The sequence below is a fragment of the Cervus elaphus genome, chromosome 28 (genome assembly GCF_910594005.1).
Source record: "Cervus elaphus chromosome 28, mCerEla1.1, whole genome shotgun sequence".
NCBI lineage: Eukaryota > Metazoa > Chordata > Mammalia > Artiodactyla > Cervidae > Cervus > Cervus elaphus.
Genome location: NC_057842.1, coordinates 35,298,343 through 35,325,187, shown reverse-complemented (window position 1 = coordinate 35,325,187; position 26,845 = coordinate 35,298,343). Strand labels below are relative to the sequence as shown.

General features: G+C 42.0%; 1 protein-coding gene across 1 annotated transcript in view; it reads left to right on the top strand.

Moving 5' to 3' along the window:
* Positions 1 to 26,845, top strand: part of SLC35F1 (solute carrier family 35 member F1) — a 411,149-nt gene that overhangs the window by 5,497 nt on the left and 378,807 nt on the right. The window lies entirely within an intron of this gene.

Genomic DNA, 26,845 nt, shown 5'->3' with positions numbered 1-26,845 from the left:
AGGAAATGGACTATCTTCATGTAACTTTTCTGTGACCTTTTACTCTCTTAAGATCTTTCGGGGTCACAGGAATATAATAAGAGATGTCTGTTTTTACTGTACACTGCTATACATGTAGATGATATAGCAGATTGACTCGACTGCCATATAGTTCTAAGTTACTTAATGCAAGTGCTTATTTGGCTTATTTAGTTGTGGCTTTATTTAATTAATGGCTTATTTAATTGCCCTTTCTCATAAAAGCAGAATGCAGCATGCAAAAGTACTACCTCCGGGTTTAGTTTAGCTTTCTCATTCGAGTTCAGGCCAGTGAGCATTCACTGTACCTTGTTCAAACACATTAATTCTTGATTATGTTTCTAAAAATGTATACTTAGGAAGTCAAACTCCAAGAAACACCTGGAAAAATACCCCATACTACTTGGTATATTTCTTGACTATGGCTTAAGCATCTATAAGTACACACTCATTTATTCTTTTATTAAGGGCCAAAACCACTTGACATAAAATTGACCATCTTAACCACTTTTAAGTGTACAGTTCAGTAGTCCTAGCTGGTGGGTATTATTATGCAGCTGATCTCTGTTTTTTCACGTTGCAAAACTGAAAATCTGCATCTGTTAAACAATAGCTCCTCTTTTCCCTTCCCCACTGAACCTGGCAACCGCCATTCTACTTTCTAAGAGTTTGGTTATTTTATTAATAGATACCTCATATAAATGGAATCATGCAGTGTTTGTCTTTTGTGACTGGCTTATTTTATTTAGCATAATGTTCTCAAGGTTCATCCACATTATCACAAGAGGCAGGATTTCCTAAGGCTAAATAATATCTATGTATCTGTATCTCTGTATCTGTCTATATCACACTTTTTTTATTCACTTGTTGAGGGACATTTAGGTTGCTTCTATTCTTGGCTATTGTGAATAAAGCTTCAGTGAAAATGAATGTGCAAATGTCTCCTCAAGATCCTTTTTTCAAAAATTTAGGCTATATACCCAGGAGTTGGATTGCTGAATTTCTGTTTTTATTTTTTTAACATTTTGAGAAACATCCATACCATTTTTCATAACAATGGTACTATTTTGCATTTTCCAATGCCTGCACATCTTGCCAACACTATGTGTGTGTGTTTGTTTTTGATAGTGGCCATCCTAATGGGTGTGAAGTGATACCTCACTGTGTTTTGATTTTCCTTAATAATCACTGATGTCGAGCTTCTTTTCATGAACTTGTTGGTTATTTGTGTATCTTCTTTGAAGAAATGTCTGTTCAAGTTGTTGTTCAGTCACCAAGTCATGACTGACTCTTTGTGACCCCATGGACTGCCCCACACCAGGCTTCCCTGTCCCTTACTATCTCCTAGAGTTTGCCCAAGTTCATGTCCATTGAATCGATGATGCCATCCAACCATCTCGTTCTCCATTACCCTCTTCTCCTTCTGTCTTCAGTCTTACTCAGAATCAGGGTCTTCTCCACCCTCAGCCGTTTGCATCAGGTGGCCAAAATATTAGATCTTCAGCTTCAGCGTCAATCCTTCCAAAGAGTATTTGGGGTTGATTTCCTTTAAGATTGACTGGTTTGATCTCCTTGCTTTCCAAGGGACTCTCAGGGGTCTTCTCCAGCATCACAGTTCAAAAGCATCAATTCTTCAATGCTCTGCCTTCTTTATTGTTCAGCTCTTACATCCACACATGACTGTGGAAAGACCATAACCTTGACTATATGGACCTTTGTCAGCCAAGTGATGTTTTTGCTTTTTAGCACACTGTCTGTGTTTGTCATAACGTCTATTCAAGTACTTTGGTCATTTTTAAATTGGATTTTGTTGTTGCTGTTGAGTTATAGAACCTCTTTATATATTCTGGATATTAACCCATATATTCTGGATATTAACCCATTATCAAATATATGATTTGCAAATATTTTCTTCCATTCATTGCCTTTTCACTGTTAATTATATGTACATTTATTTGTCCTTAATCACTTGCTGTGTGTTGAGGCATCTTCTGGAGGACACATACATAGCAAAACATTATTCTTAGCTTGAAGGACCTCAAAATCTAACTGGGAAACTTGGCATAGGTACTGCTGTTGAGAGTGAATGATTGTAATCTGTAATCTGAGTTTTTATGCTTAATGCTTAATTGTATGCTTCCAAATGTCTAGATACTAGAATCATAGAAATAAGTTGTCCTGTAGGTGATCCATATTGAACTTATTCTGTTTTATACAGGTACTAGCTGAATGCACAAAAGTTGGGAAGAAATTTCCCAGGAAATGGCAAGCGAAACACTAAAATCAATGTCTCAGAAAATGTTTTCTTAGAAAAATGACATGTCTCACTCAGTGGCCACATGAACATGATTTAAATATACTATTACTAAAATTTTAAAAATACTGTTTTCTATTGGGTTTAAATTTTGAACGCTATCTCAGAAAAATTTACCTTTTAACTGTGATGATTAAAAAGTACCTTACATACCATTTTGCAAGTTCTGATATTCAGTTCAGTTCAGTTCAGTCTCTCAGTTGTGTCCGACTCTTTGCGACCCCATGAATCGCAGCACGCCAGGCCTCCCTGTCCATCACCAACTCCCGGAGTCTATTCTGAGATTATGAACCATCAATTCCTGCCATTTTGAACAAATTATTTAGAGAAACTTAGTACAGCTGAAAATGCACTTAAAGGGGGTTAAAAGCCAAATCATGCTAATTATATTCAGATTTAGAGTGGTAGAGCTCCAATTCCTAACGATTCCTGGCTTGGAGTTAGTATAAGGTTCTGATCCATTGTATAAACAAATACTTCATTGCATTCTCTTTTTTCTCATCCATTCATTCATTCATTTAATCAGTCATTTATTTAACGAGTCTTTATTAAGTGCTTACTGTATACTGAGTACTGCTGGCTCACAGTGGTGAACCCGACAGGTGTGGACTGAAGTGGACTCCTGAGTGCATTGCTCGAGTTTCTGTTATTACCCTTCCAATATCCATCAAGTGGATAATTTAAGTAAAGTAGAAATAAAGACAACATGCATATTTTCTCAAAATGATTAGATTTTTCAAGCTGATCTAACAGAGGTTGTTTTTTATAAGTCCCATGATTTAGCTGTTTCTCCTATAGAAAACTACTCAAAAGGGAGACTGAACCCATAATAAAATTACTTGAAGTGTACAAAGAGTCAGAGGCAGATCTTTCTTGATGAATACAATAAAATTTGTTTCACTTATGACTTAAAAAAAAAAAGACAGGATAACCCTTAATGTTCATCTACTTTCAAAGTGTTAGAAGGAAAAGGAGAAGAGACTTGGATCTCATCCTGCCATTTCAGAGCGAGCCTATCCAGGCCGTTGCCATTATAACCCAAGAAAATAGAGTTTCCTAGAAATAATAACATTCTGACAGTGCATACACAGTTTTGAGGGAGCTTGGGCACATGTTCGTGCATTGCAAGGTAAGAGAAACATAAAATATGACAAAAACATGAGGATGAGTTGGAAGTACTAGATTGCTTTACTATAGAATTTGATATAATCTCTGAGAGTGTTTGAATGAGCATGTAGATAGTGGCTCAAGTTCTTAAATTTTTACATTATAAAGCATACATTTTATATTATGAAATTTTACATGTTATTCTCAAAATCATCTTTTTATAGATATGGAAACCAATCTTTATGGTCATGCAACTAAGGGCTTTTATAAGACTGCAGAGGAAGGAGAGACTAGGCTGGAAACAGGGCAGGAGGCTTTAGGGTTGGCATTTGTCTTGGCCTGGAAAGATGGTGTCTAAGGTTGGGGGGATATAACAAAATATCAGAGACTGGGTAGTTTAAACACAGACGTTTATTTCTTACAGTTCTTGGAGGCTGAAATGTCTGAGATCAGAGTGCTGGCAGATTGTGTGTCTGGTGAGGGCCTTCTTGACTTGCAGACAGCTGTCTTCTTGTATCCACATATGGTGGAGGGAGGGAGGGAGAGAGAGAGAGAGAGAGAGAGAGATCCTTTCTCTTCTTATAAGGATGCAAAATTCATCATGGGGACTTCACCCTTGCGACCTCATCTAAATCTAATTACCTCCTGAAGGTTCCACTTCCAAATACCATCACACCAGGGAGTCGAGCTTTAACACCTAAATTTTGGGGCAATATAAACATTTGATCATAGCAGATGGACAAGATATGAACTTGTACAAGAAGGGGGTTGATAGAAAGGATGAATCAAAAAGAGAGTAAAGAGGTTGGAGGAGGATTAAGTGTTCAGTTTTGACAATATTATGTATAGGTTAAAAGGCAGTAAAGTAAGGCTAGAATTGTAGGATGGAGTCAGACAATGGAAAGTTTTATACACTCCTATAGGAGTTAGACTTCATTCTCTAGATTCTTGAATAGAGAAAGGACTTAATCAGATATATGCCTGAATATGGTATTCTGGGTAAAATCTGTAGGATAGAGGGACAGGGGATGGGCTAGGGTTTGGGGGATCAGTTAGGTGTCTACTGTAGCCATTTAGAGAAGTGGAGATAGCAGTCTAAATGGGATGGAGATGAAAGTGCTGTGATTTGAATAGAGTGTGGACCAGGGTCAGAGAGAGGAAAATTAGATCAGATTATTTTTGAGAAAGTACTCAACAGTGCCTGCAACATAGTGAGTATTTAATACTTGCTTGTTGAAAGGTTATAAACTTGCTACAAGGAAAGCATCTGCTAACTAGGGCAGAAGAGACCTAGTGTTACCCTGAACTAGAGAGTCAGTCTGAGGACCGCAGCCAGATATTCAAGAGTGTGGTCCATGGACCTGTGCTGATTCACAGACTGTATAACCAGATTGTGATGAGGACACAAATCAGGACTACACATTTCAAAACATCTATAGCAACTTGACAGATTACTTTTGTGTCTTTTCTTCTAATATTAAAATACTGAGTCATGTATTTTCATTTTTTTTGTTTTTGCCATTTTATTTTTCTAGCAGTTGATTTTTTGAACTGCACTTTTCAAAAGAATTGTCTTCAGTGAATTGAAAAAAAGAACTGATATTGTGTAATAGATCATTTGAGAAACATTGGTTCCAGCCCAGTATCCAAGAGGGAGCAACATCGAGTCTGGATTCTGGAAGTACGTCTGATCGTGGGGCAGGATAGCATCTTAGGGCGATGCTTGTCATGGCCCTGGAAATCTGTGTATCCCAGTTGGTGATGAAGAGGCAGCAGGTTGGGCCTGAAAATAGTTGCGTCAAGTATCAAGGACTCCACCCAATCACCTAAAAGGGACCCCCTGGAATGGGGAAACTATTTAGAGATGAGAAAGGGTACAGCGCAGCATCCCAGTTCTGTGAAATAGGCTACAAATGGACAGTGCTACTTTCAGGGACCCTGAAGTTAAAGAGAGCAGATTCTAGGTCTGAGTGACAGAAAGGAGGGTCAGGGTTACATGGGGCCTCAGCATGAGTGGCGGGATCACTGGTATGGCTATACTTGAGGCTCTGAGGGGCACAGAGTAGGAACCGAGAGAACCTTGGGGGCCAGACATGCACAGCGTCAGCTGGTTGGCATGGTTTGGGGAGGGGTTGTGAGGTGGGGGTTTCTAAACAGAACTTTTGAGAAGCTCTGCTCTGACTAGGAGCCGAGTAAATGAAGAATCTGTTCATAGCGGACATCATGCAAAAGGTCTGTGTGCTGATAATATGATACAGTGGAGAGGGAAAAATTGCACTTGGAGGAAGGAGTGGGATAGAGGAAGGCTTGGGAGGACTGAGATGGTAGGAGCCAAGGTGCGGGGGAGGGGGTAGGCTTTGAGAAGCCAGGATACTCTGTGGTTCAGGAGGGGAGAGGGAGAGCATGTGTATCAATGAAGACAATTGGGTAGATTTGGTGGTGAGAATAAAAGCTGATTCCTGTCTTGTGGCTTTTCTTTGTTGCTGTTTTTAATTAATTTATTTTTATTTGAAGGATAATTGCTTTACAATGTTGGTTTGATTTCTGCCATCCATCAGCATGAATTAGCCATAGGTGTACCTATGTCTGGAGAAGGCAATGGCACCCCACTCCAGTACTCTTGCCTGGAAAATCCCATCGACGGAGGAGCCTGGTAGGCTGCAGCCCATGGGGTCTCGAAGAGTCGGACATGACTGAGCGACTTCACTTTCACTTTTCACTTTTATGCATTGGAGAAGGAAATTTTGTTCTTGCCTGGAGAATCCCAGGGATGGGGTCGCACAGAGTCGGACACGACTGAAGTGACTTAGCAGCAGTAGCAGTACCTATGTCTTGAACCTCCCTTCCACCTCCCATCCTTTCCCAGCCCTCTAGGTTGTTACAGCGCCCCAGTTTGAGTTTGTCATACAACAAATTTCCATGGGCTTTGTATGGTGACTTTTCTTTTTCTGTAAACTCTGAGCTCATCCTGTCAATTCAGACTGAAGGTGCTGGGTGGTGAGGAAGGGGGATAGGGCGTCTGTATAGAGACAAGAGGGAAGCAGTCATTTTGGTGAGTCAGAAAGGAGACAGAATAGAGAAGCAGAGTAGGATCTAAGGATTTATGTGCCTGTTTAACATTTGTTGTGGGGAAGGCGTGAGGAGTATGATGGATGGGAAGAAGCTACTGATGTTTAGAATGTGTCTTGGAAAGGGTTAACTCCGAAACAGATCTGGGCCCTGGTGACCCGGCAGGCAAGAACCCTCAGTGGATGCAGCTGTGAAGAAGCCAGGATATTAGTGCAGGGCATGTTTAGGGGAGCTGGGAAGGATTTGGGGCTTGATTATATTTGGGAGTGGGGTGTGAGAGAGAGAGAAGAGGGGGTTAAACATCCCTTGGAGATTTTGTGGGCCCCTGGGGTGATAACATCCCCTTCAGAATGTGAAATGTCAGCTGTTCTGTCTCAGATAACTGGCCTTCCTTTTTTTTTTTTTCAGGGCGGGGGGTGGCCTCAAAATTCTCATTTGTAAACTGGTTAAAATAATCCCAGCCCTCTATTTCTCATTGCATTTGGGAAAGTTTTAAATGAAATAACATCTGGGAGAGGGCTGGGAAAGCTGCCAAGCGCTATGCATCTGTTATCTTGGTCACAAAACTGGATGGGGAACCCGGCTTCTCGTGGCCTCGCACAGTCCCAGCCCGGAATGAATGCTGATGGGCGCCCTCCGCGCGAGGAGGACTTGGAGATGCAGGCGCTGCTGGCTCCGGGGTTTTCCTCCCGAGTCTGGTCGAGAGTCTGAAGTAGAACCCACCCATCCATGAATGAGGCACAAATCTGTTTATTTCAATGTATTCCATTTTTTTTTTTTTGAAAGCTAGATAGATTTAAAACACTTTTGGCTTTATTTTAAGAAAGACTCTTCTAGGGGAAGACTGACTTGGCAGAAGGTATCTGTCCTGCAGTCTGATCGCGCCCCTCAGAGAGGTGGTTCCTTCGGAGATGCCTGTGTTTGTTTAGGAGAGTCTGACAGGCTTCAGGAAAGGGTTAGTGCCTCTTGAACCAGGGAGATTTCACAATGAGCGTGCCCCTAAAAGGCTCCATAGAGCCGGCAGTGGGACACAGAGCGGCTCAGAGGGAAGGGACAGAGCAGCTTTAATGTGCTAATGAGGGGAAGCCCAGATGCCCGCGCATCAGAGGAGCTCTTTGTGACACGCGGATGGCTGGAGGCTCTGTCCTTATCTGGATCCTGCCGCAGGCGGGAGAAACACTGTGTCCTCACACAGGGGCCCTTTCCTCCAGAGATAGCCCTCCACGCGGCTCCCAGTGCTGCCGGGCGCTGAGGGGCTGCGCAAAGTCCCAGGGTGAGGTGAGGGCTGGAAAGCGGGGGGGCTAGGGGTGGGGGACGTGTAAGTGGGGAGGATGGAGGATGGGAAGGGGGAGCACTGTCCTGCAGGGTGTGTGGAGTCAGAAAATTAGGAAAGACCTTTGTGTTAGTCGCTCAGCCGTGTCTGACTCTTTGCAACCCAATGGACTGTAACCTCCCAAGCTCCCCTGTCCTTGGGGATTCTCCAGGCAAGAATACTGGAGTGAGTTGCCATTCTCTTCTCCAGAGGATCTTCCTGATCTAGGGATGGAACTTAGGTCTCCTGCATTGCAGATGGATTCTTTATCATCTGAGCCACTAGGGAAGCCAGGAACGACCTTTATAGCATCAAAGAATGAACTGTTGTCCCTCCAGTGCTGCCCCGAGCTTGATGAGTGGCAATGCTCAAGCCTGTCTAGAAGGTGGTGACCTGTCCTTGAAAACAGCGCAGGTCAGTTTTCATCTAGTTATGGAGTAAGCCTGAAACACCACAAAACCTAAGCAAATCCAAACTACCATCAGCCAGTGAGTGCTGGGATGAATTTCACATTCTGATTATTCCATTCAGTGATGGCTAGCGGGGAGGGATCAGGAGTGGGATCAGGGACCTTGTCCTAAAGCTGAGTTTGCATAGGAGGACATAGTATTTACAAAGATTGTGTGTTTACTTGTACTGACCCATCTAGTGATGGAGAGATTGGGTAGGCAAAGCACACCTAGGTTTGCTACTGTCTCTGGAAGTATGAGTTCCCAGAGGAGATCAACAAATGAAGCCCTTGGTCCATGCTGCCTGACCTTCTCTTTATCTCTCACTTTTCACTTCTGAATCTTTCTAGGAATATGTAAATACTTAAATATAATATCTATTATATATATGTGTGTTTGTGTTAAGTTGTTTCAGTCATGTCCAACTCTTTGCGATCCCTTGGACTGTAGCCTGCTCCTCTGTCCATGGGAGTCTCCAGACAAGAATACTGGAGTGGGTTGCTGTGCCCTCCTCCAGGGGATCTTTCTAACCCAGCCATCGAAGCCTGACTTTCTTTATGTCTCCTGCATTGGCAGGCAGTTTGTTTTTTTTTTTTTTAACCACTAGTGCCATGTGGGAATCCCCGTCTATTATATGTATTATTTCCCAAATAATATGGATCCCCAGGTGGCGATCCCCAGGTGGCTCAGTGGTAAAGAATCCACCTGCCAATGCAGGAGACATGGTTTGATCCCTGGGTCGGTAAGATCCCCTAGAGGAGGAAATGGCAGCCCACTCCAGTACTCTTGCCTGGGAAAATACCATGGACAGAGGAGCCTGGCGGGCTACAGTCCATGGGGTTGCAAAGAATCGGACTTGACTGAGCAACTGAGCACCAAATAATGTATATTTGATATTATTTGTAATGAATCTTTGTCTAGTCATTTGTCTCTTTCCACCTCTGTTTCTCTCTGACACACACATACACACACAAGTTGACAGAGAATAATTTTCCATTTGGAATAGTTTGTTTCCTTCTTGAAGATAGCCCTCAACTTTCCTTACCATGTTTTTTTTTTTTTTGGCTCTGAGTTGATTCAAGGAGAATGCTTTATTTTTAATGTGTTGGCTTTTTATTTAGGAACCACACTGAATTGGTATCACTTAAGAAAACAAAAATATTCAGTGTGGAATTACCTCTGAGCTAGCTATATCTGAATGTGTGAATACAACTGTGGAACAAGTCAGCACAGAAAGCTTCTGTTTCCCCCTCCTCCCCTTTCCCTGAGCCGCATGTAGTTTCATTACAACACTTCAGTTCCAAGTGGTGACGAGTCTGGTGACTTGATTTAATTTTTTCTTCTTCTTGTTTTTCTTGTTTTTTTTAGTTCTTCTTTTCCTTAATGCTTCCTATCTATTTCCTGCTGTGCTAATAGGGTCCATGCATTTTGGATTGACCTTCCCCAATGCAAACCTAAAGAAGTATAGTAGGCAATAAGGTGCTTCTTGCACTGGTTTTAGAAAATTGATCATATGCAACTCTAATGCTGATAAGTGGACACATCTGCGTCCAATGTGAAGAGACCATAATTATTATCTGCTTAGCCCCAAAGTGCATTGCAACCTGAAAGTATGCCATTGATGCTGACAGAAGAAAAGCACCATCCAAAGCACTTATAGCAATGGATATCAGGCTGCTCCTTTTGGATACCAGTTTGTCAAAGAGATGAAAGTGTGCAGGTATGAAAGTGTATGCGGATGGACTACTGGGCCACGGCTGCAGTTGCCTGGCTGGTGGTTGGTGAATTGAGGTACGACAACAAAAATGTCACTCCCTGTTTTCCCCTTGTCACAGCAAGAAGCAGTTCATTGGATTTAGGAACCTCTTCATTTTTAGCTATTCTTGGAGTAGCAGGTAAAGGAATCAGAGCCTATAATGTACTCTTTTACTAAAAAAGAATTTTCTGCAGTCTGCTGTTCTTTACCACACGCTCTTGCAAATGGTGGGGGCAGGGGGGAAGTAAGATACATACGAGAAGCAAAGACATTTTCAAGTGAAATACAGAAAGAAATGGGGGAGCCTTTCAGAGAGCTAACCTTGCATTTCTAATATTCTCTGCTATTTTAACCATTGAAGTAATTAGCTTCATAAAGCATAAAATATTGATCCCTGTCCCTTCTTAGGCAAATGCTAGTAAATGAACAAATGAAGAAAAAAGTCCCAGACAGCATGTGACATGTGAATGAATTGAAGTAAAAAAAAGTCCAAAAAATTGACTGCTTCATCCCATGTCAAAAATTCCAATTTTGATGAACTGTTAATGCTCTCTGTGGAAATATTTTGAACTTAAGCGATGAATAAAGTAAAGCTGTGAATGCCATGATAGAGCCCTGATCCTTGATCTTCAGGTGCTGCTCGGCAGTGCTGTGAATGCTTCAGAGTACAGTCCAAAGATGAACTAATATAGAAGCTCAGTCTGTGAGACATTGTAACTCTTCAGCCAAACCACAGAGGCACCAATGCATCTGAAAGCCTTGACGTCAGACCCTCAATCCCCAAGTCTGGGTTGCATGTCCCATTCCATGTGCTGGCTATTTCCTGTCATTTCATATTTTATGTTATTTACTTGTCTGAACCCTCCCCATGTGTTGTAGGACCAGAAGGGTTTTCTTTACTCAACATCTTACATAAAACCTGGCATAAAGTAAGTGCTCAGTATATATTGAGCCCATTGGGTGATGGGCCAAATGGTCTGCTAGAGGCCCTTTCAAAACAGAAGTTATTTTCAGCAAATTGATGTCCTCTGATTTTATCTTCTCAAATAATGTGTGCCATAGTGCCTGGCATAGAGTTGGTACTCAATAAATTTTAGTTTTAGTTTTTTTAAATTAACCTTTGGACAGGTAGGGAGTATAGAAAAAGTATAGAAGGGTAATTTGAATGGTGACAGAGTTAGGAAAACACTAGGTATGCTAATAGGTCCTACTTATACTTTACAACTCAATTCACATTTCTATCAACTCTCTTTCCCCCAAGTTTTCAATTCTTTCTGCCCAGAAATTTCTTGTGGGATCATCAGTTGTAGGAATGCAAATAGAAGTCATTTCAAGCTCATAGGCAGCAGTGGTTATGAACAGGCCTAGACTACCTACTGTAGCACCTGAGTGCTCTGATCTCGGAAACAATTTCTTCTCTTTTTCTAGGTTGGTGTGAGGACTAAAAGACTGCATCTATCACTGAGAATAGCACCCGACATATAGAGAGTTCTACTCAAACTTGTATTATTATTATTAGTGTCAGTGTTAATGTCAACCATCATCACCATCATCATCACTGGCAGGTAAAAATCCCAGGAAAAAATAGGGAAGAAGGAAACTAATTGCTAAGAAGACTATGAAAGTAGGGTCCATGTCTGTTTTTTTAAAAAGATGCTTCTTTATGTGGACCATTTTTAAAGTCTTTATTGAATTTATTACAATATTGCTTTAGTTTTATGTTTTTTTTGTTTGTTTGCTTGGCCTTGAGGCCTGTGGGGTCTTAGCTCCCAACCAGCGATTGAACCCACTTGCATTGGAAGGTGAAGTCTTAACCACTGGACCACCAGGGAGGTCATCCATCTGGTTTGATTAGTGCTTTTTGCCCAGCTGCCAGCATAGCCCTTGGGCATAATAATGTTGATAATACTTGTGTAATGAATTAATAGTGTGGTCTTACGGTGTCTTGAGAAAGCAAAGGTAGGAGAGTTTTATGATAGAATTCCTGCTCAAAGCAAGTGAGGTGAAGGGAGAACACATCTTATTCCTGTTCATAAATATTTTCCTAAACAATTTATAGCAGTTCGAAATTACAGTTAACTTTCTTCTTTAAATACATCACCTTGGGAAAATTAAGCAAGATTAGATTTATATCCTTTGCATGTCTGCTTCAAGGGCATGCCGTGCTGAGTCACTTCAGTTGTGTCCGACTCTCTGCAACCCTATGAACTATAGCCCGCCTGGATCCTCTGTCCACGGGACTCTCCAGGCGAGAATACTGGAGTGGATTACCATTCCCTTCCGCAGGGGATCTTCCCGACCCAGGGATCGAACCGTGTGTCTTACATCTAACCTGCATTGGCAGGCAGGTTCTTTACCACTAGCGCCACCTGGGAAGCCCCTGCAAAGAAAGCAGTTCTAAGTGTGGTTAAGAGAGGCAAACACATATGAAGTTAGGTCTCTGCTTGCCAGTGTTTTTTATAATCAGTTATTATTTCAATTAATCAATTAGATTGCTTCCCTCTTAAGAGCTGACATTAGTCACAGGAAAGAATGGAACACTGCTTAAAGGTGGCTTTGGAACATGAGGCATTGGCATGTTTGTACAGAGTGGGAGATTGTAGCACTAGAGAGCTGTAAGCCTACTGGGGTAGAGAACAACATATGAGTGAGGGAGACCACTATAGATCAACTTTGCTGTCTCTGAACTGTATCCAAAACTCCCCACCTGAGGAATCAGAATCAACTTCATCCAAAGTCTTTCAGAGGCTTACTGGTCAATAAATGTTTGAGGATGTGTCTGTGTGACAGCTCTGAGAATTCTGACAGGTCATTTGACATACACAGTCACTAAATCCCTCACCAGCTCTTATGATATTTGATTATACATGACAACAAGACCCAAAGGCCTTCTGACACATCAAATGTTGTTTATTTCTAAAGCATATGTGTAGTCTTTCTTCTTCAAGTGTTGGTCCCTCAGAATAAAATGACAGCTCAGCCATTTCAGTGGCGGTTCCATGTCCTTGTGTCCTGGAGGCAAAGAGCTCATGCAGAGAGTTTAGAAGTTAAAGATCCTGTGTGCTAGATTAGAGTTTCAACCAGGGAATTTTTGGACACCTCAGTATACTTAGATAAACCCTGTAAAGATGAATTCAGGATAACTTGACAAGTTATCTGCTCTGGAATAGAATGGACATTAGCATACACTTTTTTTTTTTTTCTGAAAACAAGTTGGCTTTTAAACTCCTTTTCCAGAACACACAAATGTGACACTTTGGGAAGCAGGACAGATTCACAAGGTTGCTAACTGTGACAGCCTCTTTTTCCCTCTCTCCAGCCTTTGTTGCGTCACTAAGATGTGATGTTTTTGCCGTTGTGGAGTGATGGAAACTTCCACTTTATGATATTATCAAAGATCTGCGTACATAAAAAAGAGTAATGAAGTCATTTGGCTTACATTCTTGATATCATTTGTATTGCCTCTGTGAAGGGTTGAGTGAAGCAGTTTTCTATAGCTGCTGTAAGCAGTAAGCCTGTAAATATTAAATGCTGACTCAACATAAGCATGTCTGCAGAAAAGAAGATGATTAACTCGAAGAGAAGCTAACGTCAGCAAGAAGAAATACAACCACACATTCAAAAGGAATAGGGATTATTTCCATGTGACATCTTCAGGAGCCTTTGCAAATAGAAAGAGAAAAATACAGTAATTGCATTAAGTGTCAATGAGTATACTCTTTCTTTTCTATCCTTGTTGGAGATTTTGTTCTCCAGAGCCTGTTTTGGGTCCCTCATTGTTGTCCAGTCGCTCAGTCGTGTCTGACTTTTTGCAACCCCATGGACTGCAGCATGCTAGGCTTTCCTGTCCTTCACTGTCTCCCAGAGTTTCCTCAAACTCATGTCCATTGAGTCTTTGATGCCATCCAACTGTCTTATCCTCTGTTGCCGCCGTCTCCTCCTGCCATCAGTCTTTCCCAGTGCATCCATCTAACCCCAGATGGTCTGCATAATCCAGAGAGTTCTTGGCATTCTTCCACAGATTGTTGTTGGTTTTAAGGTAGGCGGCATAGGTCCCAGGTTGGCCCAATCATAACGAAGGGAGAGACTTCCATTTGGGAAGAGATTTCTCTTTCTCTGCTGGATTTGAACACAGAAGCAGCCATCTTGCTATTAGCTGTTACTGTCCATTACCTTATGACCAAGAAGGAAACCAACCTTCGGATGTCAGTGATGGCAAGGACAGCAGAGTGGAGAGTAGTAAAGTACCTGAGTCCTTGAAGATATTATTGAGCAACTGACTGCATTGCTGCATGCTTGGAGCTTACCCAAGTCACTGGACTTTCATTATATGAGATTATAAATATCCTAACCGTTTTGGCCAGTTTGAGTTGCTCTTTGTTTGACCTGACATTGAGCTCTTCCTTAACGGATGGACACATCTCTCATTCTTTGCTCTGAAACTCATGGCCTTTGATGAATACCAGCCAGGGCCATTTCATGTCTTTTATCTCTTTCTGGACATGTCTGCCAAGGAAGAGCAGAGGCTGGTTTGCTCCAGTCTATGGTATAAAGGGTTGGTTTTCCCAAGATGTGGTTGCATAGGAAGCAGAAGGAGTGGGCTTGATCACCCATAAGAGTCTGTGGCACCTTTGATAATCTCGGGCTGTTGTGGATCAGACACATATTGAGGGGATGGAAGTGCTGGATGGTAGGTTCCCCACCGCATCGTCCATTTATTCCCTTGTTTGACAAGCATCTGTTCTGAGCCAGCTTTGTGCCAGGCCGCTGCTTGGCCCTGTGTATGTAAAAGGTCTCATGGAGTGTGGTGGAGACCCATGTGGCCCCTGATGTAAGGGTCTGGGGAAGGCGTCCGAGCCTATGACACCTAAGCCAGCAACCGGAGAATGAGGAGGATTTAGATTGAAGAGAGGCGTGTGGGTGCATGGTGAGGGTTTATAGGGAATGATGTTTTAGGCCGAGGAAACAACACATCACAAAATTGTGAGTGGAACCACGGTGCGTTCTGGGAAATGAAATTGGTTCTGAAGGCAGCAGGTATGTGTGAAGGGCAGCAAGGGGTTAGAGGCTGGAGTGGCAGGTAGGGCTCAGATCAGGCTGTGCTTTGGAAGTTTAAGTTGTGTGTGCACTACTTAAGAGGACTGAGCAATATTGGAGATGCTAAGCATGAGAATAATATGACCCATGTATACTTTCATAAGCTCTAGCTACCTGCAGTATTAACAGTGCATTTGAATACCATAAGATTGGTCTCAAGCTGGGAGATGGTTGCAGACGTGAAATGTGGCGTTATGATATACACTTAACCTTTCGTTTCTAAAACCATGGGTTTTGATTGTAATTACTATGTAAGAGAAGGTGAATCGGGTTTGATGGTAGGTGTATGCGATTTTATTTGGTGTGACAATTGCATGATCTCAGACACGATGCCTAAACTGAATTTTTGTTTCATCATCTATGAAATTACAATAAAAACACCTACCTTACAGGGTCACGGAGGAGGTTTAAATATGATTATATATTTATAATCCTTGACACCATGCCTGAAACATGTTCGTCATTATAATTATGAATAAATGTGTAAGGAAGAAGCAGAAGAACAAGGCAATGGAAGAGCTTTCTACTTGAGTTCCTTTGTAGTCGGGGACTTGAGAGTCACATGAAAATCTCAAAGCAAGTATAGTTATGGTGTTATCATGTTTTCTTTGGGAGGAGGATTGAATTTATTGTGTAGACAACAGATTTCTAATAATCATTGTTCTTGGATGGAGAAGAAGTAGAAATCAAGATAAGAAAAAGGATAAATAGAAAGTATACTCCTTTTTAGAGGAGGGGAGGGGTATTGAATTCTCAGGGCAGCGGGAGAGGTTAATTTGGTCCTGGGAGATCTGGGAGATGCTGGGAGCAAGGGCTTCCAGAAGACCCATGGTTTCTCTGCTGTGACAATATTCTGCAGGACACAACTGGAAGTTTAGATGAAAGGAGGTGTATTTCTTTAGGGCAGGGGCTTTTGTCTGCTTTTTTTTTTTTTGATTTCTTTTTAATCATGTAGAACAGCTTCCATAGAGTAGCTATTGTAGTCAACAAATATTTGTTGGATGAATGAGTGAAGAGATGGATGTGCTTTTACCAAGCTTCGAAATTCTGGGCTCAGAATTTCTGCCTGAGGTCTAGGCACATGCCGGATTGAGTTCCCTCCATTTGCCACCTACAAAGCAGTCTTGTATTTTCTTACAGTCATTAGAGAAGCTAATTAGAGGAGCTGATCAATGGCTGATGCACTGATTCATGGAGATAGATTTCTCAGGCCAGAGTTTGAAAGAAAAGAACAGATTCTTTCCTTGGGCTACGTGAGCAGCTATTTTTAGTCTGCAGGTGTTGCAGCTTTTTAGAAGCTTTTGGCAGGGTTTCCTTCTACTTCCATTTTACCCAGAATATGTAACTTTCATACCTTCCATTCCAGAAACATGCTGCTTTGTGTTTTCCGAGTAGGAAAGGGGATTGTGGGAAAGAATAACCAAGGAAAAATATATGAGGTGCTTAGCACAGAACCTGGCCTCACAGTGAATGGGTAGTCAATAAGAGAGGAGACAGAAATGCCATGGAGCAGGGAGATGGCAGAGAGATACTGCCTACTGCTGTATGTGAAGGAAGTTTCTCTGCATCCCTGGAAATAATGCATGGCTTCCTGCTTCCTCTGAATCAATTCCTGTGCCAAGAGCCTTGGCTTATAATTTTAGATGTCAATACGTATTAGCTAGAAAGGGCCGATCAGTATTCTTTGTGCATTGCTTAAAAACAAATCCCCTCCGAATCAACTGGTGAAAACACAATGACTTCATGCTTTGAAAAATGGATCCCTAGGAAACTGTACAACACACACTTCTGAGATGAGAACTGTCTCCAGAACAGTTATTTCCTAGGATAAATTTCCAGTCATACATTAGATTTATACCAGAGATGGATAAAGTGGAAGCTACAAATATTAATTTACTCTCTGTTTATGTGTTCCACTGTGAGATGTCATACTTAGGTCTTTGATGAGGACAAGCCTGGAAATGTCTTGCTTCTTGGAGAACAGTTGTGGAAGTCAATCAGATACACTAGTGGCTTGCTTCCAGCTGACTGTGGATTGTCTCGGTTATGGATTGTGTTCTGACTGGTACCGCAAAGGGATGGGGAACAGCTATGCAAGTTGTGATGACTGTATCAGTCAGGGCTCTCCAGAGAAACAGAACCAATAGGAAATAAAATATGTATTTATAAATAAATATAAAATAAATATATTTTTATATAGTATAAGAATAAAGAAATATTGATTTGTATATATTGCAAGAGATGTTTTCATTTATTTATTTTTTTAAATTTATTGATTTATTTTTTTTGGCTGCTGTGGGTCTTTGTTGCTGTGCGTGGGCTTTCTCCAGTGGCAGAGAGTGGGGGCTTCTCTCTAGTTGCGGTGTGTGGGCTTCTCATTGCAGTGGCTCCTCTTGTTTGGGAACATGAGTTCTAGAGTATAGGCTCAGTAGTTGTGGCACACAGACTTTGTTGCCCCATGGCATGTGGAATCCTCCAGGACCAGGGATCGAACCCATGTCCCCTGCACTGGCAGGCAGATTCTTAACCACTGGACCAGCAGGGAAGTCCGTGATGTTAGTTTTAAGGAATCTACTTACCCAGCTGCGGGGGGCAGGCAAGTCCAAAATCTGTAAGGCAGGCCAATACACTGAAAACTGAGGCAGGATTTCTGTTGTAGTCTTGAGACAAAATTCTTCAGGAAAATTCAGTTTTTGCTCTTAAGACCTTCATTTGATTGTATAATAATGAGACCCACCCTCCTTGTTAAGGGTAATCTGCTTTACTAAAATCAGCTGATTACAAATGTCAATCACATCTATGAATACCCTGATAGCAGCACCTAGACTAGTGTTAGACCAGATAACTGGGCATCATAACCTAGTCAAGCTCACACATACAATTAACTGCCTCACTGGTGGTTTTGATGATTGTGATGGTGTTGTTTGTAGCCCTCAGATGGCCTAGCATTACCAGTTACTGGGAGGCCAAGTGCTTTCTGCGTGTTATTCTGTTTAATCTCCTTAAGCCTTCATCTCTGCTTGAAAGATGAAGATATTGAGTCAGAGAGGTTGTTCAACTGCCCAGAGTTGCCCAGAGACTGCATGGTTTGCTAGGGCTGAGTTCTGAAGCCCATGCTATAGTGTAGCATTTTATATGGCAAATGTTAATGGATGCCTGTTTGTTTCCTCCCAGTGGCAGAAGCCTAACCGGAGGATATAGGATGGTGTCTCTCACCCTTGGGAAGTCTAAGGTGACTGGCTTTTGGCACAACTGGACCCAGGAGCTAAAGGGATGTTGTCAGGACTTTGTCTTCTGCTCCATCTCTTGGCCCTACTTACTTCCTCTTAGCCTTATTCTGTTGACAGGCTCTCGGTATGTGGAAGGTAGGACTCATCCTCCGACTCAGCAAGCACTGTAGAAAGGGGCTTTGCTCTTCCATAGCTGTATAACGATTCCAGGAAATGGTGTTGGCCTTGCTTGGATGATGCGCCTGTTTCTGGTCTAAATCCTAGGTCCCAAACACGCACCTAACTCTCGGCTCTAACTCTGGGCTGGCAGACTGGGAATCCGGGAGCAGGGCAGGATGATGGAAAGCCTAGCTGTATAGAACAGGTGAGGTGGAAGGGCCCTGTGGCGTTCAGTTCCCTGTGGACGTCTCCTTGGAAAGGATACCTCCCAGGACTAGGCTGGGTGTGACAGTTTTATATTCCCCAGGAGCAGAAGTGGGCTTCCCAGGTGCACTAGTGGCAAAGAACCTGTCTGCCAATGCAGGAGACTTAAGAGAGGCAGATTCAATCCCAGGGTTGGGAAGATCCCCTGGAGGCAACCCGCTCCAGTATTGTTGCCGGGAGAGTCCTATGGACAGAGAAGCCTGGAGGGCTACAGTCCATAGGGTTGCAAAGAATCAACTCGACTCAAGTGACTGCTCACGCATGCGCGCGCGCACGCACACACACACACACACACACACACACACACACACACATGCGCGCACGGCAGAAGTACTTTGAGGGAGCGCTCTTTTGACTTCCTTGGTCTATTTGAGAGGAAAGCCAGCCCTAAACTCTTTAGGATTTAAATGTAGAATTAAATTTTTTTTCCTCTGATTCCAAGCAAAGGACCCAGGCAAAGGTCTTTTCAAGCTTTAATGCTAAATTAGTTTCCCAGTAGGGACCTAAACATCAAAGGCTGTCTTAGGAAAGGAGATGGTACAACTGAATGCTCATATTGCCTCATCCTTTCTAACTGCACATCGAGGACTACCCTGAAATTTGGTTGTTTGTATTCCTGTCTTATCTTCTGACAATCTTATCTTCCTCTCAACTGTGAGCTATTAGGGGGCAGGGCCCAATCTTATTTCTTTTAGTAACTCCCTACAGTTCTAGCACAGATTTCTGTCGCAGTGGGCACTCAGTAAAGTGCTTATGAGCAAGTGAATGAATCTGAGTCATTACAGAGTAAAACCATCCATTGTGTGCTGCATTCAGAGCATTCTCCAGGGTACATTTTTAAAGGGCCAGAACACAGAACGGGTCTAAGGGCGCTGGTCTGGGTCAGCCTGCCTGACACTTTCTAAACCTCATACCATCATTTACCAAATGGAGATTGTAACAACATACTACAGAGATCTTAAGATATATTGTAAGCTTCTGGCCCATGGTTAGTATTCAGTAAACATGAGCTATTGTAATTACAGTTAACCCTTGAAGAACACGGGGATTAGCGGTGACAACCCTCCTTGTAGTGGAAAATTCATGTGTAACTCTCAGCTAACCCTAATTGTACTCGATTCCTCCTTATCTGTGGTTCCACATTCTCAGATTCAACTAGCAGTGGATTGTGTAACAAACACTGTAGTAGTTACTATTGAAAAATATCTGTGCATAAGTGAACCCCTGCAGTTCAAACCGTGTGGTTCAAGGTACCAACTGTACTGTTGTTATTTGATTACTAGAAGGTTACCAGGCTCTGTTTGAACCCGGCGAGCATTTGATTTAGTTATGCTCATCATGTGCCTCTATCACAGGTCAGAAGTTCTGTCTATTCTTACTCGCATTGCAAAAGTAAAGAGATATATTTCAAAATGAGTTTTTTCTTTCCTCTTTTATTCAAACAAGACTAGTATGTATCTCATCAAGCTGTTGCAAAGACATACACACAAGCAAGAAACAATACTAGTCTACAGGAGGCTGCTCTCTAAAGGTCCTGGTCTCAGGAATTCAGCACGATAAAGCTGCCGCTGGCTTATCTTTTTTTCTTTTAATTTTTTTGTTGTTGTTGTGGACCATTTTTAATGGTCTTTATTGAATTTGTTGCAGTATTGCTTTTCTTTTAAGTTTTGGCTTTTTGGCTGCAAGGCGTGTGGGATCTTAGCTCTCCCACCAGGAATTGAACCCATGCCCTCTGCATTGGAAGGCAACGTCTTAATCACTGGGCCACCAGGGAAGTCTCTGCAACTGGCTCATCTTGAGGATCCCCAAAGATGTTCTTCTTTAGGTCACAGAGATCTACTTTCATGACGGGTGTGCCATTTCTCTTCAAGCTAATGGAGTCGACTAATGACTTAAACCCTCCTATGTTCATTCTTGTATGCTACAGTCAATTCCTGGCACATCAGTTAATCATCTTTATGTCCCAGATGCGCCCAAGTCACCCAGGGGGCGATTTCACTTTGTGCATATGTTCTCCGTTGCCTCTGACTCTTTGTGATCCTATGAACTGTCAGCTGCCAGGCTCCTCTGGCCATGGGATTTCCCAGGCAAGAATACAGAAGTGGGTTGCCATTTCCTTCTGCAGGGGATCTTCCCAACCTGGGGATCGAACCCACATCTCCTGCATCTCCTCCATTGGCAGGAAGATTCTTTACCCCCTAGCCACCTGGGAAGCCCCATTTCATTTTGCAGATAGAGGTAGGGGAGGGGAGGGGAAAGGGGGAGTGGAGGCTGCCCAGACTTCTCTGGAATCCTCTCTCTGCATTTCCACCCTGGGGAGGATGAGAATTACCTGTGGCTTTGCTATGGTTGGTGCAGACAAAGGAACTCTTGAGGCAGTTTTCTGCTTCCTTGTTGCTGTTGGATTCTGAGAAACTGTGGATAAAGAAGTGCCTCCAGATGAGGTGGGAAATGCTTCCTTATTGCTTTTTACTGTTGTTGCCTAATACGTTTTCAATTATCATTATATTTGTCTCACAGAGAAGGAAACCAGGCATTACAAAGTTGCAGATAACAGAGCAAGTAGCCAAGCTGAGATGTGAATTCAGGTTGACTTTAGGGTTGGCTGTCTAAACCATCACGGTATACCTACAAAGACAGCATGAAAGAACACCTTCTTAAAGCCTCCTGTGGTCTCTGCTCAGATGAATTAATTTTCCATACCCAAATCCAAGATGGAGAATGCTGGATGACTCAAATCTCAGACAAATTGAGGCTTTTCTTCTGGCAAAACCATTACATTCAAAACCATTCATTTCTAAAAATTTTCTATGTGGTGTAATGTTTCAAGATGTACATGACGTTTCGGGGAAATGAGAAAACCACATAGGACCCCTAAAACTTGGACTTATGGAGGTCGATCCATGTTTTCCTTTAGAGATGGTCAGAAAATGTGAGCTTTGGAGGCTCTTCTGATCCAAGAGACAGGACACCTACTTGACTAAGGTTGCCGAGCTGGACAAGCCAGCAGTTTGTCCCTGGCCCCTGGCCCATCCCCTGTACTTCAACTTCCCTAACTTTCCTGCTGGGCTTTCTCAGAGGTACTGCTTAGAGAATAGGTGGTAACAAAATCAACTTCTTATGTTGATTTCACTAAAGCTCAGAACTTGTTTGACTTCTGCTTTTTGTGCTTCATAACTAGGAATCACACAGAGACATCTACTGATGCTTGTGAAGTGAATCTGATGCGTGTTGAGATATGTCACACATGGGGATACAGCAGTTATTTCTTCATGATAACCAGTTCCTTTCTTCCACTTTTTGCTCCTTGTAATGCCCCTTGGACATGCATACATTGTAAAGCACTATAAACCATGTATTGGCCATGTGTGTACACATACACACACACATTTGTTGTTGTTTAGTTGCTAAGTCATGCCTGACTCTGCGACCCTGTGGACTGTAGCCCGCCAGGCTCCTCTGTCCATGTGATTTTCCAGGCAAGAATACTGGAGTGGGTTGACATTTCCTTCTCCAAGGGATCGTCCCAACCCAGGGATCGAACCCACATCTCCTGCGTTGGCAGGTGGATTCTTTACCACTGAGCCACCAGGGAAGCCCCATATACATACATACATAGTTACATATATATCTTAAATCATTTTTTAATATGTACCATATTCAGTACTGAGATTCTTCTTTCTCTAGTTTTCTCTCTTCCAGCAGAAGTAAGCCCCCAAGCACTCCAGATTGTATTGTTTTGGAGTAGCCAGTTGTCTTAAAGCAACATCACATTTAAGGAATTCCCATTGTTAAAACATTATTTTCTTTTAAAAAAGATATACTGCACTCACAATATTTCTGAATAAGCATAGATGTCTTGCAATGTAAAGGTTGCTATAGAAATTAATCACCTCCAAAAAAGAATGGTGAATACAAATCCATGTAAATCACCTAAAACAGTGGTTAGAACTGCCCTCCGGGCATGTTGGTTTATGAGGAATTTCAGGAAAAAAAAAAAGGATGTTTTTCTCTTTCATGGAAAAAGGAGGGAGAAAGCTGCTTTTGTGCTCTGGTCGCCTGGCCTTCTCCCTTCCCACTGGCGAGCGCCAGAAGGTTGCGGGGCAGGAAGGCAGTCACTTTAACTGACAGAGAAGGCTCTTGTGATAACTAATTGCAAAATACACTTGGGCATGGCAGGGCCCATCACTTTATGAATATTCTGCATTCAGTTCTGAATCGCCTGTGCACTTTCCAAGACCCTGCGAGGAGAACTCAGAACTCAGGGCCCGACTGCTTTGGCAAGCGCTCTTCTGCGTGTCCTGACCTAGGTCTTTCGAGTTGAGCTGGAATTTACCACTGATTTCTATTCAATAGAAATAACAAAAGTGGAAATTATTTTGCGGGTTGACCATTGAGCAGGGATCTGCTGAGACAGAGGAAAGCATTGTGAAGGGAAATTCATGAACTCCAGAAAAAAGGGCTCAAAAGGGAGCGAGCAGCTCAAGGATGATTTCCAAAATTTAAGCTATGTTGAGCTGTGCCATCTGGCACCTAGAATAGGATTTGCCTTTTTGCTGACTCCTTGTGGGTCAAGACCTGTAGCTTCCAATCCTTTCAAAGACAGTCTATCCTTCAGAACTGTGATGCATTCCGGTATGGCTGATGTATAGGGCCATTCCTGATTGAAAGGATTTCTTATAGAAAGGTTTTTGGAAGCAGGTTAATATATTGCAGGTGTTTTTAGCTAGGACAATTCAAGGAATCATATTAAGAAGATATTCTGTGACAGTATTGGGGATACAAGTTTTGATAAGGGAATATCTGATAGTTGTTAAGGATATATTTTTAAGTAGAATTAATAGTCACAAAGAGAAACCTCAATAATTCATGTGCAGGTTTATGTCACTTTTACATGATAGTTTAAAAGTCACTTGTCAAAGTGAATTCTGGCCTCAATAAAATGCGGAGTTGCTTTTGGCTTGGAAAAAGTTCATTTCCAAATTATAAAAATTATAATTATTATTTTGTGATAATATTTGACTGAGATGTAAATATCAAACACAAAATTTAAGAAAACCTGTTATGTTTGATGCCTTCACTTAAATGAAATGATTCTTTTCTGATACTGTTGTATAAAACAAATTTCAAGATACGAAAATTTTCATGTTTGACTAAAGAATAAGATACAGAATTCTGGATAGCCCTTATAGATCCCTCTGGCATGAAAGCTCACTTAGTCACTCATGTAATTTATGCACAAATTCTACACCAAGAACACTTACCAATTTGTTCCACTGAACGGATTTTACTCTCCAGCAAATACCCCTTGAATTAAGCACATTTAATACAATAAGCGATTTCTTATTTTTTCAGTATTTTAGTTAATGCTAGAATTTCTAACCATGACATATAAAGTAGCAAAATTGGAAGCATAGAAAGGGAGAGAAATTTAAAATTGATTTTAATAATTGTAGTGTCTCAGATCAGAGCCAACAGAATTAGATTTTATTTCATTTACATGAATATAAATTTTTAATGGAAAAGTTATCCCTACAGCTTATGAATGTCCAAATAGACAGTTCAAATAGACATCCCTGAAAAGTTAGCTAAGCTATCTCCCTCAGTCCTCAAAGTTTGCCACTAACCATGTAGCTAGTGGATATGATGCCATTAGTTACAGGAACCAGCACTTTATCTGCATCTACTAAGTGTTTAGTACCATGTGGCTCTAATCTGTACAACAGCCTCGTGAAAGTTATCCATTACCCAATGGGTAGTCAGTATCCACTGCATTTCAAGAGATGAGGAAATAGGTTCCGAGAAGTTAGATATGTTGTTCAAGGTTGTGTGGACAATACTATAGTTGATATTCAAACCAAGATCTGTTTTTATTACAAAGCCCTTGTTTCTTCTCTAGGCAGTAATTTTCAAGTGTTTTAGACAGTAAAATTACTCTTTTTGCCTTATATGATTTGTTTCGGGAACAACATCGTATCTAATGGCTAGAAAAAAAGACCAAGTGCCTCAGATATATTGTCTTCATTATTTGGTGAAAGCACATCATCATTGGTGGGAAGCACGAAGCGTTACATCAGAGCCCTAGTGTTCTGGGAGGACCCAGTGTGGGACCAGTGCCTGGGCAGGCTGCCAGCCGCAGCCTAGAACCATGCTAGGTCTGAGAGACTGGGGGACTCTGCCACTTAGAAAAGCACATGATTCTTAAGCGCATTTTAAAATAAGCTAATAGGGCTTCCCTGATATGGCTCAGTGGTAAAGAATCAGCCTGCAATACAGGAGACTCAGGTTCCATCCCTGATCTGGGACGATCCCACATGCCGCGGAGCAAGTAAGCCCGTGCCCCTCAGCTGCTGAGCCTGTGCTATAGAGGCCGTGCTCGGTAACACGAGAGGCCACGGCGATGAGAAGCTTGCCCACCGCAACTGGAGGGTAGGCCCATCTCTCAGCTACTGGGAGAAAAACCCGCGCAGCAATGAAGGCCCAGCACAGCCAAAAAAATATAAATAAAAAATTATATTTATAAAACAGGCTTAAAAATTAGGTAAACATGCAGTAAGGTAACCCAGCTTTTTGACTAATCTCAAATGAAAATAGTGGTTTCTGTGACCTAGTCTAAATGTGGAACTTCTCAGATGGCACAGTGGTAAAGAATCTGCCTGCAATGCTGGAGACCCAGGTTCGATCCCTGGGTCAGAAAGGTCCCCGGAGAAGGAAATGGCCACCCACTCCAGTATTCTTGCCTGGAAAACTCGATGGACAGAGGATCCTGGTGGGTTACAGTTCATGAGGTCACAAAGAGTTGGGCACAGCTGGGCTGAACACACACAGACACACACACACAGACACACACACACACAGTCTAAGTGTACACAGTATTGAGGAAACAAGTCTCCAGAGAGGGCATGAATTGACTTCTAATGTGTTTTCCCATCTGGTGAATGGCTTTGCATTTTGTGTCTCCTTTCTCAACTTGACCTATTTTGTACCATACCAGTCCTTCAGTGAAGTGTCTGTGTGTGTGCTCTCAACTGTGTCCCATTCTTTGCTACCCCATGGACTGTAGCCCTTCAGGTCCTCTGCCCATGGAACTTTTCAGGCAAGAATACTGGAGTGGGTTGCCATTTCCCTCTGCAGGGGATCTTCCCCAGCCAGGTATTGAACCCGAGTCTCTTGCCTCTCCTGCACTGGCAGGAAGATTCATTACTATTGCATCACCTATTAACGGTCTAATTCAGTTCAGGACAGGATTATAACTGTTTCAGTGCTAGTTACCTTAAAGTTAAGTTAGAGAGGTAGGGTGGGTTTGAGCATAATTGGCAGTCAAGAATGTTAGATAGCATTCCTAATTGTTGCTCTGATTTCGGGAAAAATCACTTCTTTAGGAATGTGACTTGTTTCCCTCTTTAAATTCTCTTTTGCTTTTTTATTCCCCCTTCCTAGCCTCCCTCTTGAACTTGTTAAGCTTTGGGATGTCAAAGCATTCTTTTCCAAGAAGAGAGCAATGTTTTTTCCCAGGGGTGACACTGGCCCATAGGGTCCGTGAAATACCGTACTGTAGGATTCAGTGACTTGCTTTCCTTTCATTTTTTACTGTTTCCCAGAGTTTATCTCCTTGGACCCCTCATGGGCTTGTGGTACTTTTGTAGTCACCACTTAAAAAATATAAGTGGTCATTAAAGAAGTCTGTAAAACATAGATATATGTCTATATGATTATTTGAAAGCATAGTACTTAATAATGATCAAGTTGTGTCCCATGTCTTCCTCATGAGTTTATTTTTTGTTTTGCTGAAGTACATTAATAATTCTTTTGGAGTAGATTTATGAATGATAAACTTTCAAAGCCCTTGTGGTAAACACAAAAATTCTTTGGATGCTAGTTTGGCTGAGGCTAGATTTGGTGCTCAGATTTATTTACTGTCAGAACTTTGAAGATATTATTCCATTTTCTTTTAGCATCTAGTGTTGTCCTTGTGAATTCTGAGGTTAAATGAGTCTTGTTCTTTTGCAGGAAACCTAGTTTTCACTCTGAAAGTTTTTAAGATCCTCTTTTTATCCTTGGTGTTGAGTT